The following is a 16,284-nucleotide window of genomic DNA, read 5'->3' on the forward strand; positions in this document are numbered from 1 at the left end:
TCATTTGACAGATGAAGAAAATGAAGATCAGGGCGGCTACGTCACTCGACCAGGATCGTGCAGCCAGCAAGTTGGGTGCCAGGACTCAAAGCAGGTCTTTCATGAGAAGAACTCTTGTTTTTTTCTTTTGTCTCTTCCACTCCCTCCCTCTCTGTCCTCACCCCACCATCCTCTATCCCGGAGGTTCTCGACTTGGCCGTATATTGACATCACCTGGGGAGCTTTAAAAAATAATATTGCTGTTAGGCCTCCACCCTAGGAAACTGAATCTCCGGGGTGTGACTTCAGCATCTGTACTTTTTATTCCCTCTTCACAGGCAGCCTTACCCAGATTCCTTTGCGATTCCAAATGTTTCTGATGCATGCATTTGCACTAAGGTGTTAGTAACTGGATGTGTTACCTTTCTCAGGGTGTCTGCATTTGAAAAAAGAGCCAAGGACATAAAATAATGAATTGCATAAGCATCTTAGCGAGTGGGAGAGACCAGCTTTTGATCTCCTTTCTCACACTTGCAGCAGATTTATTGCCCTCACATGTCCTGCTAGGAATCTACCCAGCAGTCTTGGCTGAGATTTCTGAATATGCTGTGGCTTTTTGAGGGGCTTTTTGGGCTAGAAGAACTTGAATGAATCATTTTTGAATGCCCTTAAGCCATCAGCCTTGCCCACAGAGGGCAGTCAGTTCAATTCTAACTAGCAAGCAAAACCAAAATTATTCGCCCAAAATGTTTTTGCTGTTGTTGTTTTTTTTAACCATTCAATGATGAATCTTCCCCTGTCAGACCTTTCCCAGTGCCCGTCCAAACATACTCAGGCACAGAAATTGAGGCGGTACGTATCTAAACCGTAAGTTAGAGTCATTCCCCAGATCCCAATTCAGTCAAATTTCAGGAGACCCTTACCGTGGCTAATTTTAGGACATGACAAGATTTTGACGTTGACGCCCCCTTTTAATTTTTTTAATTGTGTAAACCTTTTTTTATTGAAGTATAGTTGATGTATAATATTACATTGTCGTAAACCTTTGATTTTTAAAAAGGAAGAAAAGTAAAAGCCACCCTAAAATGATTTTTTTTTTTTGACTGGCATCTACGTCTCTACCCTGCTTCCTGCACCTGGTGGGGGACACAGCGCTTCTCCGCCCTTCAGGAAACGGCCCACTTGTCAGCAGCTGGGCTCCCAGGAACAAAGGCCTAGGTTCATTACCACAGTATCGACCCTGACACGTTGCACTCGGGCCACCTCCCCCAGAGTTCCTCAATTCACACCCCAAATGAAGCGTAATTGGACCTGGACATCTTTGAAGTCCCCCGAGCAGCTCGCCAGCATTTTGAAATGTCCTTGATTTGCATGGTGAAAACCTGGTTGGAGGTGACTTTTTCTTTCCCCTCATCCCACGGTTTTAAAGACAGAATGATTTAAAATGACATTCCCCAGCCAGGGAAGAGTTACCATGGAAGAGATAAAAATTCTCAAAGCCCAGAAAAGGCCAAATAAGTCCGAGGATTTGACGAATCTCTCATTTGCAACTTTGCTCGGATTTTGTTCTGCGAGGGCCACATACCAGGCCATGGTTTCCTCTCGAACTTCTCCCCACGTCCCCGACCTGGGGGGATGACGAGGATCCAGGAAACTCGGCTAGGAGGTTCTGCAGGCCAGCAGGTTGCTGTCAGGCCTGAAGCAAGAGCAGGGCCCTGCCGCAGGCCGGTGAGTTGATGAGGGAGACTGTGTGTTGATCGGGGATCATCTGTCTTGCGTTCCAGCTGAGCCAGCGCCGCTCTGCAGGGATCGTGCACAGTCCCAGAAATCAGCATGCCCGTGTGCCCTGTGGGTCTGAAGCTTGGTGATTTCTTGCAGCCCACGGAGGGGCCTGCTTGGTGGAGTCGTGCCTGCGGCCTAGGCGGGCATTTGTCGAGCCCGGGAGGAGCTGGGCCGTCTGCTTTCCTCTGGGCAGTGGCCTGCCCCCGGTTTGCAGTCCCTCCCACACACCCCCTCCTGCTTCTGTGAGCTTCCTCAGGGGTAACCATCCTCTGAAGCAAATGATCCACTTTCCTCTAGAGCACCACTATCCAATAGAACTTTCTGTGAGAAGGGAAATATTCTATATCTGTGCTGAGATGTGGCTAGTGCAACTGAGGAAATGAATTTTCAACGTTATGTAATTTTTTGGGGATTTCTTTAATGAAAGTACCGTTGATTTACAATGTTTCAGGTGTACAGCAAAGTGCTTCACGTCATTTAATTTAAATAGCCACGTGTGGCTAGTGGCGACTATATCTGGACAGATGACCAAATCCCAAGAGTGGATGCCCCAGTTTGGGGGGTGTATGGTATTGACTATCGATGCCCCAAAAAGACTTTTTTTGTTTTTGGCCGTGCCACATGGCTTGCGGGATCTTAGTTGCCCGACCAGGGATCTAACCCGTGCCCCCTGCAGTGGAAGTGCGGAGTCCTAACCACTGGACCACCAGGGAAGTCCCCAGAAAAACTTTTCAATCAAGCAAAGCTTAATTTATTAGACCTACTTCAGTAGGGAAGAGGACCCCTGTGACAGAATGCTAGTGATGTCTCCAAGCAGGGACCCTGGGGAAGGGTATTGATAGCATTTAGAGGCTGGACTCTGGGTGATTTTGAAGTTGGGTCTTTCAAGGCAAGAAACTGACTGGGGTTGGGGAGAGTTTCTGACAAAGTAGTTTTGGTTTGGGAAACACAGCAAGGCAGAGGTCTTGTAGTAAGTCTTGATGAGCTAGCTGTTGGTCTTGATAACAAGCTATTTTAGTTGGTTCAGTCTTATCTTCCAGGAGCAAGTATTTCTTACAGCAAAGAGCTAAATTATTTTTGTTCTCAGTACGATTTAAACATGGGGATCGGGAAGCATGCCTGGTCCCAGAGTTGTTTAACGTAGGGACAGAGAATAACAAATCACCCCCAAATGTAGTGACTTAAAACAGTAAACGTTTATTATCTGACAGTTGCTGAAGATCAGGAATTTGGGAGCAGCTGAATTGGGTTGTCCTGGCTTGGGGTCTCCCATGAGGTGGTAGCCAGGATGTTGGCTCGGGTCACCAATAACCATCTGAAAGATTTACCAGGGCTGGAGGACCCACTTACAAGGTGGCTCATTTGTGTGGCTGGTGAAATGGGGTTGGCAGTTGGCAGGAGGGCTCAGTTCCTTGGCGTGTGGGCCCCTCCCATGTGGCTGCTGGAGAATCCTCATGGCATGGTAGCTAGCTTCCCCTAGAGCAAGTGATTCAAAAGAGAGCCAGACAGAACCCACAGTGTCTTTTATGACCTAACCTCAGAAATCTCACTTCATCTTTTCCAAGATATCCTATTGGTTATACAGGGCCGCCTTGTTCAACATGGAAGGTGACCAGGCAAGGGAGTTAATATTGGGGGTGAGAATCACAGGGAGAGGGAATTATGTGGTTTCAGTTCTCAGTGGTAAGTGGGGCGGGGGGGCAGTGGTATAAGGTGGGTGCAGAGTTTCCTGGGTTTCAGAGCTGAGACACAACTGCGGCAGGTCTGTATGTGATGGGGAGGGAGGGACCCACTGGCTGACCCAGCCTTCCACCCACCTTCTGGCACATTGTTCCAGTTACCATCTCTATGTAGCAAATCACTCCAAAGTTTAGCGACTTCAAGCCACCATTTTATTATGCTCATTGGACTCTATGGGTCAGGAATTCAGACAGGGCACAATGGGGGATGGCTTGTCCGTGCTCCACAATGTCTGGGGCCTCAGCTGGAAAGACTCAAAGCCCAGTGATGATAGTTGGGGGCTGGAGTCATCTGCAGGTTCAATCATTGACATGTCTGGTGCCTGGGCTCGGTGGGACTCAAAGGCTTGGACGGTGGATGGAGCACCTACAGGTGGCCTCTCTATATAGCTTGGGCTTCCTCACAGCATGGTGGCCTCAGCATGATGGGACTTCTTATGTGGTGGCTCAGGGCTTCAAGTGTGATTGTTCTAGCAAATATGGTGGAAGCTGCATGGGCTTTTATGACTCAGCCTTGGGAGTCAGCCGGCATCACGTCCACGTACAGTGGAAGTGTTGACTGAAGCGGTCACAAGCCCGCCTGGATTCAAGGGAAGGGGGCGGAGACCCAGTTTCTCAACAGGGAATGTCAGTGTCACATTGTAGAAGAGCATGTGGGCTGGATGGTATTGTTACAGCCATTCTTGGAAAATACAGTCTGCTGTGCACATCAGTTTCCCAAGGCTTTTGTCTTTGATGGGTGGGAGCAATGGGCACTCGGGGAATGTGGGCCCTGGGCATCCCACACAGGCCTCTTTGTTAGATAGTCCTTGTTCCTTCCTGATCATAGGTCACTGATCCAAGTCCGAGCTGAGTGGGACACATGAGGAGGAAGAGATGAGCCTAGGAGACGGGATTCTTCACACAGGCCCATAGGACAGTGTCCCAGACTGTGTGGCCTTGGATAAGTGGCTCCTCTCTGAATTGGGAATAATAAGCCCTGCCTCAGGATCATTGTGGGGAGCAGGTTAGGTAAGGTGTGCGGAGTATAGTAGGATGCCTGGCACATAGTGGGTATTCAACAGATGAGAGCTACTATAATGATATGTGCTATTACCCCACCTGAGTTCAATCATCTGTGGCACAGTATTAGTTATGTATTGCGGGGTAACAACTCACCCCAAAACTTAGTAGCTTAAAACAACAAAAGTCATTTTTTCCACTCTCTTGGTTTCTCTGGTGCAGAAATCTGAAGCTTGGCTGGGCGGTTGTGGCCCAGCTCTCTCAAAAGGTTGCAGTCAGAGGCGGCCGAGGCTGCAGTTGTCTGAGGGCTCAGCTGGGACCACAGCATCCACTTCCAAGGTGGTTCACTCACGTGGCTGGCAAGTTGGTGCTGGCTGCTGGCTGGGGGCCTCTGTTCTCTCCACACGGGCCCTCCACAGGGCTGCTTGAGCGTCCTCATGCCACGGTGGCTGACATCCCCTAGAGCAGGTTTCTCCAGGAGGGTAGAATCTGGGTCTGCCTTGGTCTTCGCTGTATCTCCAGAGCTCGGCCTGGCTCAGAGCATTCTGTGAGGGTTTGAAAGACTGAGAACTGCCTTAGCTATTCTGCCCTAGTCCCTTGACATTGTTCTGCAAGGTCTTTTCATGCCTCTGCCTAGGTCGACAGTGGGCTCAAGGTCTCAAAGAGGATCCCAAGGTTGTGGAAAGGAAGAATCAGGGAGAGACAGCCGCTAAGGCTCAGGGCCCAGCTGCCCTTCCTTACCGGAAACTCTCCTTCCAGAGCTTGACCTTGGGCTTCTGAGCATGTTCTGAGGGAGTCCATATTCATGAAAACCCAAATAACTGTCCTACCAGGCTGAGAGCTGTACAAACCCTGAGAGAAGAAAGTGCATGGGAAGGAGCTCACATCCCACTGAGGGTAACCTAGGGGCCAGGGTTTCCAGCTGGGCCAAAAAGGACGGGTCAAAGTTGCTGTCCTGTTTAAGTAGCAGATGCAAAGGCCCTGAGGTGCGGGAGCAGGTTCTGGGGCCTCTGAGCAGGAGGGCTGGGCTGTGAGGGCAGGGCCCGATGAGGCCGAAAGACGGTGGAAGCAGAGCAGTGGGGTAACGGAGGCAGCCTCGAGGAAGAAGAGGGGGCTGGGTTGGGGAGACTGAAGTGGGGAGCCTGCAAGTTTCCGGGCAAAAGTGAAGAGGATCTGAGCCAAGGCGGCAGCTCTGGGAAAGGGATGTAAGGAAAGGGAAGAGGCAGGTTCCAGAGATATTTAGATGTAAACTTGACCGGATCGGATAGCCAGATTGGGTTAGAGAGCAGGAGGCAGGTACGGTGGATGAGTGGTTTTCCCTCTGAACATTCTTTCTCTCTGATGTTCAGAGGCAGCAGTGCTGTAAGGAGGCTTCAGGTGTTTGCTCAGTGTCCTGGGACCAGAAAGAGAACCCAGCAAGCCTGGGGCCCGGCAGAGTGTGATGTCATTCACATGGGGGGGTCTGGCTGTGGAGGCCCCCACTGCTGCTCGTCTCCCAGGCAACCTGCCCTGCGACCAGCTGGATGTGTAGGCTACCAAGCCCTTGCATATATATCACTGTCTCATTTAATTGCCCAGGTGGGAGTTGTTATTCCCATTCTACAGATGAAGCAACTGAGGCTCCCAGGCTCAGAGAGATGTGATATCTTTTCTAAGGTCAAAGAGGTGGCAGAGCCAGGCCTGGAACCCAGCCGAGTCTTCTCTCCAACATACTTCCCTGCTTTCTCATCTCACAGGTCCCTTAATGACCATTTGTATTGGATCAAGTTCATAAGGATTTGCAGAGTTCCTCCAGGGCCTCTGTGAGGTGGGTAGGTGTGGCAGACTTTGGGCGGGGTGGTCTTGACAGGTGTGTTAGAAGTGTGGGCATATGGTGGGGTGGGACTAGGGGGTGAGGGACAGAGAGATCAGAGCCATCAAGCAGAAAGCCGTCCCTGAAGGCAGGCTGATGTGGCTGGGGCCACATTCAGGAAACCCATCAGGATGACAATGACCTTGGGCAAAGACCCATCGAGGCAGGTGTCAAGTTCACAGAGACCTTGATAACAGGGCTCTTTGCTATCTCCCTCTTCTCGTGCCAGATGTTCAGGAACTTGACCCCCTTTCCTGGCTTTGTCTTATTTACTGTCCCCCGCTCCCCAACACCTTGCCATGACCCTCTTTGCTGGTTCCCTTTTCCTGGAATGGGTGGCCAGGATAGTACTACCACCCAGAAGGGAGCTCCGAATTCCATCCCCTTGATTCCCTCCCCAGCTCCCTTGCAGCCGGAACACCTAAATGCTTTCTGCGACAAGCTCTCTAAATGATTGGAACTTTCCCCCAGATCAGCACTTTTTCATGCTACATTAGCATTTATTGGTTTGATATTTACATTTGCCAAAGGAGCACCCAGTCCCTGGGTCCCTGGGAGCACACACCGTCAACCGAATAGACTCTAATTGCCGCTCACAACCTCCCTCCCCCTGCCCCCATCTGCCACCTGCCTTGTCCTCCCCACCCCCAGTCCCATTAAAAAAAACTCAGAAGGATTATCTTTGCAGACCAAAAGGTCTGCTGATAAACAGGGGCCCTACCCAGAGGAGAGACGGGCTCCCCAAACAAAAGGGCTGGCAGGGACAATCTGAATTTGTATTGCAGTAGTGTATCTACATGATAGCTTCTCCACTGGATTCTAACCTCCTTGAAGGCAGAGATCTGTTTTCGTTCTTTGAATTTCTCCATATTCCTCTCCAGGGTGAAGAACCAAGCTCTGCCAACCACAGGTTCTCAAGGAACGTTTGTCTGCTGTGGAATTAATCAGAAGTCACGCCCTCCCTCCCTCTGACAGCTGCAGGGGGAGAGGGTGGAGGAATTATCCAGGGAATGCGAGGGCAATGGGGGCCACGTGGTAAGAAGGAGAGTTCTCCCTTGTCCCTTTCGAACGCCCCCGCAGATGTGGCCGAGGAGCCCGGCCCTGCGAGGCCACGGTGGAGGAAGGAAGCTGTGTGGTAATGTGGTTAGAGCTCGGCAAACCCGGCTCCAAAAGCCAGCGCTGTTATGTAACTGGTGTGCGCCTCAGTTTCCTCTTTAGTAAAATTGGAATTACTTCCGGGCTGGTTATGGGGATTAAGGGAGATCAGGCGAGTAACGGCCCAGGCACACCATGGGTTTAGGTGATGGTGGTTCCTGGGATTTATGCAGACCTGTGACCCTATGCCTTGTGGGAGTGGAGCCCTAAGTGTAAATCGTTAACTCCTCAAAGGTATATTTGCTGTGCCCTGGGATTTTCAAAGGGCAGGCTCTCCCAACAGCCCCAGAGCCTTGCTACTCAAAAGGCCCGCGGACCGGCAGCAGCCTCACCTGAGAGGCTGTTAGGACGCCCTCAGATGCTCCCCAGACCTGTCGAATCAGAATTTCTATATTAAGATTCCCCCAGGTGAGTCATATGCACGTTAAACTTTGAGAAGCACTTTAGAAACTCCCTGTGAAATCTGCAGTGTAGAAATGACTATTCCCATTTTGAGAATGAGATCACTTCCGCAGAGTCAGAGAATTGATGCCTTCTTTTGCCCAAGCTCATGAGCTCTCTAAAAGAGGCTTGTGACTCCTGGTGGTGGTGGTGGTGGGGGGTTGGTCCTGGATCCCTTTCCCTACCCATGGCTGTTCCCTGAAGGACCAGCATACTCCAGGGCAGGGTGGAGATGAGCGAGGCCAGGGGCCAGGGTCTTATCTGCGGCCCCATCGCAGTATGGGGTCTCGAACCTGGGGCTTGAGGTGGGATGACAAAGAGGCCAGAAAAAAATGTCGTGTTAAAGTGGAATTCCTGTGTTAAAGTGGAATTTTACACAGGTGGAAACACTTGACTCTCGTGCAAATAGAAAATGACCGCATGTCAAAGATTTGATTTAGCTCATTCATTAATGAGGGGACCCTCCAAGATGTTAAAACCGGTTACAGTGAGAATGTGAGGGGCTAGGTATCTATAGGCAGTTTAACAGAAGAAGTTTAGGGTGAGATAGCTAGGTTAGAAATTATTTGCATCTCTACCAGACAAAAATCTGAAAGTTAACCAACCTCTGCAGCTACGGGATTGTAAAATAGCCCAGTCAATAGGAAATCAATCAAAGGTGCCAGCCCCGCACGGTGCAGCAAGAACACCCAGTAATCTCTTTCGCCTATTTCCAATTTTGGATAATTTTTTCTGACACTACCCTCGGTTAGTCCTTGAGAATCCGGAAATTGCTCTTGCCTGAGAATTACCCTCAGAATGGAATGTAGGTCTTGGAAGGAAAGGAGGAATAAAAGATGAGCAAGCACGTCTTCTCAAAGATGGGGAGTGTCCTTTCCCGGCCACCTTCCCCGTCTCCTGCGATGTACCGTGCAACTGCTCTCAGAGGGCGTGAGCTGGCATCGTGCGGGAGAAAACCGACTGTTCACAGAAAGGACACAGCGCATCCTGCTCCTGACTCCCATTCTCTTTAACCTTGGCTGCTGCGCAGAGGCAGATGATGTATCTGCAAACATATGCAGCCTTGTCCAAAATATTTTCCCCTCCTGTATAGTTCTTGCCAATATTGTTAATCTGTGGGTTGACTTCAGACCAAAATAAATCTCCCAGCCCTGGCCACCAGCTAGCTAATTTTACTTTGTAACCAGGGAATAGAAAGTACGGGCCCTTGGCCGACCATTCTGTGTTTATTTGGCTTTCTCTCTGCTGCAGTTTAAAAATCACATTTGGAAAAGTGGACCCTCTGTGCATAGGAACAGCCACTGAGAGAAACAACAACAAAGATGAACGGGTTGAAAAAGGCAAGTTCTTCCATTGCCCTCCACATTTGTCTCTCATCTCAGGATTCTGATCGTCCCCATTGGCCTTTTCCATGATGTCTAGGGTTGTAAAATGGGCCCCAGCGCAGAAGGATGCATGGCCATTCGGGGAGGATTTTTTCCTGGAACTCTCCTGGGTTCTCCTGGACCAGTCCTAGAGGAAGCAAGTGGGTCGAAGCTTACCAAGTCAGCCCTGGAAGGGACCTTGGAGGGCATCTAGTCCAGCCCTGCCAGCTGAAAGGCAGGATTACCTAGTGGTTGAGCACACACATTTGGAGCCAGACAGCCCCAGTTTGAACCAGTTCTCCACCACTTCCTAGCTGTGTGACCTTGGACAAGTTTACTAACCTCTGCCTCGGTTTCCTCGTCTGTCACATGGGGATAGTAATCATCACACCTACCTCAGACAATTGTAGCGGTGACAAAATGAATTAACATATAAAGCATCAGGAATAGCACAAAGCGTACAGTAAGCGTTTGATAAGAGAAGGAAATGAGGCCCAGAGGAGAAGCAGCCTCCCCGAGGTCACTCAGAGATTTGCCAAACTGAGCTGGACTCGGTGAAAAAGAGGAGAGGTTACTGCCTCTTGGAAATTCTGACTAATAACTGTTTCTCTGCCTGTGTTACGTCATCCTCGCTCAACACTTGGAGAGAGACCTCATGTGGAAGTCAGGGTGCCACGTTCCAGTCCAGACGTGCCGCTAACCGACAGTGGCCCTCCTAGCTAATGAGCTTGGGGCTGGATGGTCTCTGGGGTCCCTATTGGCACTAACATCTTATAATTTGAAGTTAGGGTCTGTACCCTCCATTCAAGTCAAGTCTGTCTTTTCCTGCAACACGCTTTACACTGTTTTGTTTTTTTTTTTTCTCCCCATTTCCCTCTGACGTTTTGCCCAACTGCATCCTGTGCGCATCAACACCCGGTTTCCTTTTGGCCCTCCCACTCTGTCCCTCCCCACGTTGGCCCCTCTCCCCTTCCCCCCCTGCTAGGGCAATCGTGGGCTCCCACTGGCCCACACCTGAGCCCTCAGTTGCCAGGTTTAAGTTGATTAGACACTGTCTTGGAGGTGTCTTGAAAGTTACCATGTAGGCACCTTGAAACTAGAGACTGGATTTCTTCCTTGTCATGGCCCACGTTAAGAGTCTAATAGAGTGCCCTTGGCAGAGTGGCTTATCCATTATGGATTGCTGACTGGTTCTAAAACGAGTCGGGATATTGGATGAAATCTTGGATTATCGAGGCTCCCTCTGGAACATTCAGTACAGCTGTCATAGATGTCCTTTGTTTGGGAGAAAACTGGTGTTATCAAACTTCAAAGCTTGATGAAAAGGGTATTTTAGAACAATCAATGTTTCAAACTCGAAAATTGCAGACTGCAGCACAGGAACGTTAGATACTTCCTTTGCTGCCTTTCTTTCTCCCCAACCCTATCCCACGTCCCCTTTCCCTAAAATACAAGCCTGGGTCAGATGTTAGGTTGCCACCTGTTGGTGTAATGAGGCATTGCAGCCCAGCTCTACGAAATACTGTAGATGCCTGTAGGGAAGTGTACAGAGACTGAAATGCTGGGAGATGTGATTGTAGAGTCAGGTGTGGTCCAGAGAAATATCTTCTGGATTAGGTTGATCCTGAGGGAAGGGTGAGGGCTAACAGCAGAGGGGAATCCTGGAGTAAGAGAGACACTACTAAGCCCTCTAAGTGCTGTAGAGGAGGCGCTAACTTCTGTAATACCTAATACTGCTAGTGTGTATATAATAAGACCTCCATACCACTGGGCTGACCATCAGTGTAATCCTGCCTTTCTCAAACCTTTGCCCTTAGTCAAAGTTGTTGGAGCCCAACTTAAAACTACATTGAAGCGCAAAGAAAAATGAGGTTTCACTATATATTTGGGATGGGTTGCATTTTTTAAAAATTATTTATTTATTTATTTTATTTGTGGCTGTGTTGGGTCTTCGCTTCTGTGCTAGGGCTTTCTCTAGTTGTGGCAAGCGGGGGCCACTCTTCATCGCGGTGCGCGGGCCTCTCACTGTCGCGGCCTCTCTTGTTGCGGAGCACAGGCTCCAGACGCGCAGGCTCAGTAATTGTGGCTCACGGGCCTAGTTGCTCCACGGCATGTGGGATCCTCCCAGACCAGGGCTCGAACCCGTGTCCCCTGCATTAGCAGGCAGATTCTCAACCACTGCGCCATCAGGGAAGCCGGATGGGTTGCATTTTTAAAAGATGGCTGCCACAATATCCCACATGTTTTTCTGCAGTGTGACCTGTCACTCTCCCATCAAGTAGAGAGGTCTGCGTCTCTACCCCTTTGAACCCAGGTGGGTCCTATGCCTGCTTTGACTGAGAGAATGAGGTGGAATTGATGCTGTGTGGTTTTTTCAGGACAGGATCACAGAAAGACTTGAAGCTTCCTGAGCCTACTAGAATGCTCACTTTGGGGACACTCCCTCTTGGAAGCTAGCCACCATGCTGTGAGAAGCCCAAACTACAATGGACAGGCCACACTTAAGGCATTCCAGTTGAAGCCCCAGTTAAGTTCCCAGCCAGCAGCCAATATTAACTGCCAGCCCCGTGTGTGTGCCATTTTGGATGTCCAGCTGGGTTAAGCCTTCAAGACTCCAGCCCCAGCCAACACCTGACTGCAGCTGCACAAGACACCCAGAGTAAAAACCCGCCAGCTGAGCAAGCCCCCCAGCTGAGCCCAGTCAACTCACAGAACTGTGAGAGATAGTAACGAGTTGTTGTACTAAAGCCACTAGGTTTGGGTGCATGATGTGGCAATAGGTAACAAGGACAAGAGCAACTTCGGTTAGACACATAAACCATAGGGTGACACATAATTAGGTATAGTTTTTAAATCTTGGATTCAGCTTTAGGGCAATGAGTCCCTAACATCATAGAGCAGTACTATTTCAGTTCACGTCTGCTGCCTCTGATCAAAACACTATCTTGCACTTCCTGAGAGAGAGAGAGCACTTCCTGCCAGGTGTCCCCTTGTGTCCTCCTCTGTGTGACTGTGGGGTTCAGTGTCTCTCACACATTGTAGCATGGCCCTTGGTGCCTTATTTGGAGGCCATGAGATAGAAGCCATGCTCTTGCCTCCAGAAGGTTTTGTGGGTGGGATTGTGCCATAGACAGCAAGAATCTACCCACACATTTTCTTTTAATCAACTTTAGTGATGGATATTTACATATGATAAATTAGACCCATTTTAAGTGTACAGATTGATGAGATTTGGCATACGTAACCCATGTGACCACCACCCATGTAAGCACCACCATAATCAAAGTCTAGAGCATTTTCATCACCCTAGATTTTCCTTGTGCCCCCTTTGCAGTCAATCCCCTCCCCCACCCCCAGCCCCAGGCAAGCACTGATTTTCTTTACCATTAGAGATCAGTTTTTGTCTTTTCTGGTGTTTCGTATAAGTAGAATCATATAGGATGCACTCATGTGACTGCATAATATTTTGTTCAGCATATTTTTGAGGTTCATCCATGTTGTGTGTACCTATAGTTAATTCCTTTTTATTGCTGCGTAGTCTATCATTGTATGGATATATCACAATCTGTCTATGCTTCTGCTGATGGACATTTGGGTCAGTTATACTTGGGGCTATTATGAATAAAAGTGCTATGAATGTTCATCTACAAGGATTTGTGGTCATATGTTTTCCTTTCTTCTGGGTAAATATCTGAGTGCTAATACAGGGTTATATGATGTGTATATTTCACTTTATAGGAAACTGACAAATTGTTTTACATGCCCGCCAGCAAAGTATGAGAGTTCTGGTTGCTCCATATTCTTATCAGCACTCAACATTGTCAGTCTTTTTACTTGTAGCATCCCTGGTGAGTGTAATGGTACCTCATTTGCCCACAGGTTTTTGTGTCCTCCATTAGGATGTGCCCAGGGACTTGTTTTTTCACTGCTACATCTCCTAGCACCTGGAAAGGTGCCAACACCTGGAACAGCCCTCAGTACCTGGAACAGCATGCAATAAATATTTTTGGAATGAACTAGTTCATGTCCCCTTGAGTTTTCGTGTTTCCTTAAGATTTATTTCTGTAGGGGATATTGAGCAAGGAGGAGTTACACACTTACAGTTGTGAAAGATATTGCCAAGTTGCTTTACCCCAAAATGCTGAACCAATTTACCCTCCCACCAACATGAGCTATTGTCAGTTGTTTCAATTTTTCTGCCAGTGGAACAGGTTAAAAATGGTATTTCATTTTGGTTTTTATTTTGCATTACTCTTTTTAAAAAATTTTATTTATTTAATTTTCTTTTTGGCTGCGTCGGGTCTTAGTTGCGGCATGTGGGATCTTTTGTTGCGGTGCACAGGCTTCTCTCTAGTTGTGGTGCACGGGCTCCAGAGCGCGTGGGCTCTGTAGTTGTGGCGCGTAGGCCCCAGAGCACATGTGGGCTCTGTAGTTTGTGGCATGCGGGCTTAGTTGCCCCGCAGCATGTGGGATCTTAGTTCCTTGACCAGGGCTCGAACCCGCGTCCCCTGCATTGGAAGGCGGATTCTTAACCACTGGACCACCAGGGAAGTCCCTAATTTTGCATTACTCTTATCATTGGGTGAAATTGAGCATCTTTTCATATGTTTTTGGGTCTTGTATACTTCATCTGTGATTTGTGTTCCTATATTTTGCTTATTTTTTAAAAATTAATTAATTTTTTAAATTTATTTTTGGCTGCCTTGGGTCTTTGTCGCTGCATGCGGGCTTTCTCTATTTGCAGCGAGCGGGGGCTACTCTTCGTTGAGGTGCGTGGGCTTCTCATTGCAGTGGCTTCTCTTGTTGTGGAGCACAGGTTCTAGGCACGTGGGCTTCCGTAGTTGTGGCACACGGGCTCGGTAGTTGTGGCTCATGGGCTCTAGAGCGCAGGCTCGGTAGCTGTGGCGCACGGGCTTAGTTGCTCCGCGGCATGTGGGATCTTCCCGGACCAGGGCTCGAACCTGTGTCTCCTGCATTGGCAGGTGGATTCTTAACCACTGCGCCACCAGGGAAGTCCTATTTTGCTTACATTTTATTAGACTATTTTTTTTCTAATTTGTAGAAACTCTTTGCTTATCAGAGATGGTAACATTTTGCCTGTTATGTATGTTGCAAACATTCTGTGGAGTGACAAGCAGAATGGTCCAATGATGACTCCTGGAACCCTTCTGTTGTTGCCTGCTCAGGCTGAGGACTCCCACCTTCCCCCTAGTGGGAGTGGCTGTGACTGAACCCAACTTTGCATTGGGCTGAGGGCTCCCCTTCCTCCAGCACACATACCTCCAAGTCTTGACTGTTCCCTGTATGTAAAGCCTCTCCAATCTTACACAATTGAAAGGTAGCATCCAGAGTGGGGAGGGGCAGGGTCCCTTCGTGGATCATAGCCCACTGTGCATCCTACATCCAGAGTCCCAGCTCCTTTCTGTGGACTGATGAGAGCACAGGGTCCATGTACCTCTTCCTGCTGAGCATTTACTTGAAAAATTTCCCAGTAAAATCTGCTCTTCATACCCCTTCCATGTGGCATTGTGGTGTGTGCTTTCACCTTCTCCTCCACACATTTTCTCCCAGTCTGTCACTTATCTTAGACATTGTTCATGATGTCTTTTTTCATACACAAGGTTTTACTTCTACATTGTCAAATCTGTCCGTCTTTTCCATGACTTCTAGACTTCATGGCTTGCCTAGGAAGTTTTTTCTTTACCCCAATCATGTAAAAAATTAGTTTGTGTTTTCTTCTGGTACTTTCATAGGTTGTTAAAGTTTTGGTCCTATCTACCTGGAATACACCTTTGGATGTGGGGATGCCCACCTCCCAGGGGTCAACAGCAGAGTTTCTATCCGCAGAGCTGCTCTCAGAGTATAATGTTACTGTGCTGTATTAGTTATCTATTGCTGCACATCGAATTACACCAAAACTTAGTGGCTTAAAACAACAACAAACCTTTATTACCTCACTGTTTCTCTGGGTCAAGAATTTAGGAGCAGCTTAGCTCCCTGGTTCTGGCTCATGGTTTCTCATGAGGTTGTAGTTAAGATGTTGGCTGGGGCTGCAGTCATCCGAAGGCTTAGACTGGGGCTGAAGGATCCACTTCCAAGATGGCTCACTTATATGGATATTGGCAATAGGCCTCAGTTCCTCACTGGCTGTTGGCAGAAGGCCTCAGTTCCTCACCATATGGACGTCTCCACAGGGCTCTCCATAGAGTGTCCTTATAACATGGCAGCTGGCTTACCCCAGATAGGTTGATCCAAGAGAGAGTAGGGCACAAGCCACAATGTCTTTGATAATCTAGCCTCGGAAGTCACACTCCGTCATTCCCACAACATCCTGTTGATCAGGGGAGGAATATACAAGGGCCTGAATAACGGGAGGTGGGGCTCAGTGGAGGCCATCTTGGAGGTGAGCTACCACACGCATTATCTGGCCAACATTTTTGGCTCTGTGGTTCCTGGCCCTGTGAATGAGGGTCCTGTTGGTCCAAAGTACACTCAAGAAAGTGAAGAGCTATCCAAGTCAGACAACTACTCTAAATGTCTGAAAAGGAAATTGGAAATTCTGGCTATGAACATAGGGGTCCCAAAGACTCGTTTAATTTTGCTGTTTTAGAATCCAGGAGAAAGACAAACTTTTCAGAGTGAATCAAATTGAGTGACGATGGGGCTGAGACTCGATTCTAGGGTTTCTGACATGCACTCCGTGACCTTGTCTGCTTTTCTGCAAGCACTTGCTGGCCCTTGCTAGTTATATCGGTCAAAGTCCAATCAAGGATACAGGAACTGCTCTAGGTGTTTGGAGCAGATGGAACTTAATGCATAAAATTGTTTACACATGTGATGGAAAACACCGAGATAGGCAAGTGCAGGAAGCGTCTGTTGCCCCTGAAGCTGGAGGGAGGTGGGGAAGAGCTGGATCGGTGGAGTCCGGAAGTGGGCTCAGCAGGCAGGAGCCGGAGCTGCGACAGTTCTG

The sequence above is a fragment of the Eschrichtius robustus genome, chromosome X, assembly GCF_028021215.1.
Source record: "Eschrichtius robustus isolate mEscRob2 chromosome X, mEscRob2.pri, whole genome shotgun sequence".
In the NCBI taxonomy this organism is placed as follows: Eukaryota; Metazoa; Chordata; class Mammalia; order Artiodactyla; family Eschrichtiidae; genus Eschrichtius; species Eschrichtius robustus.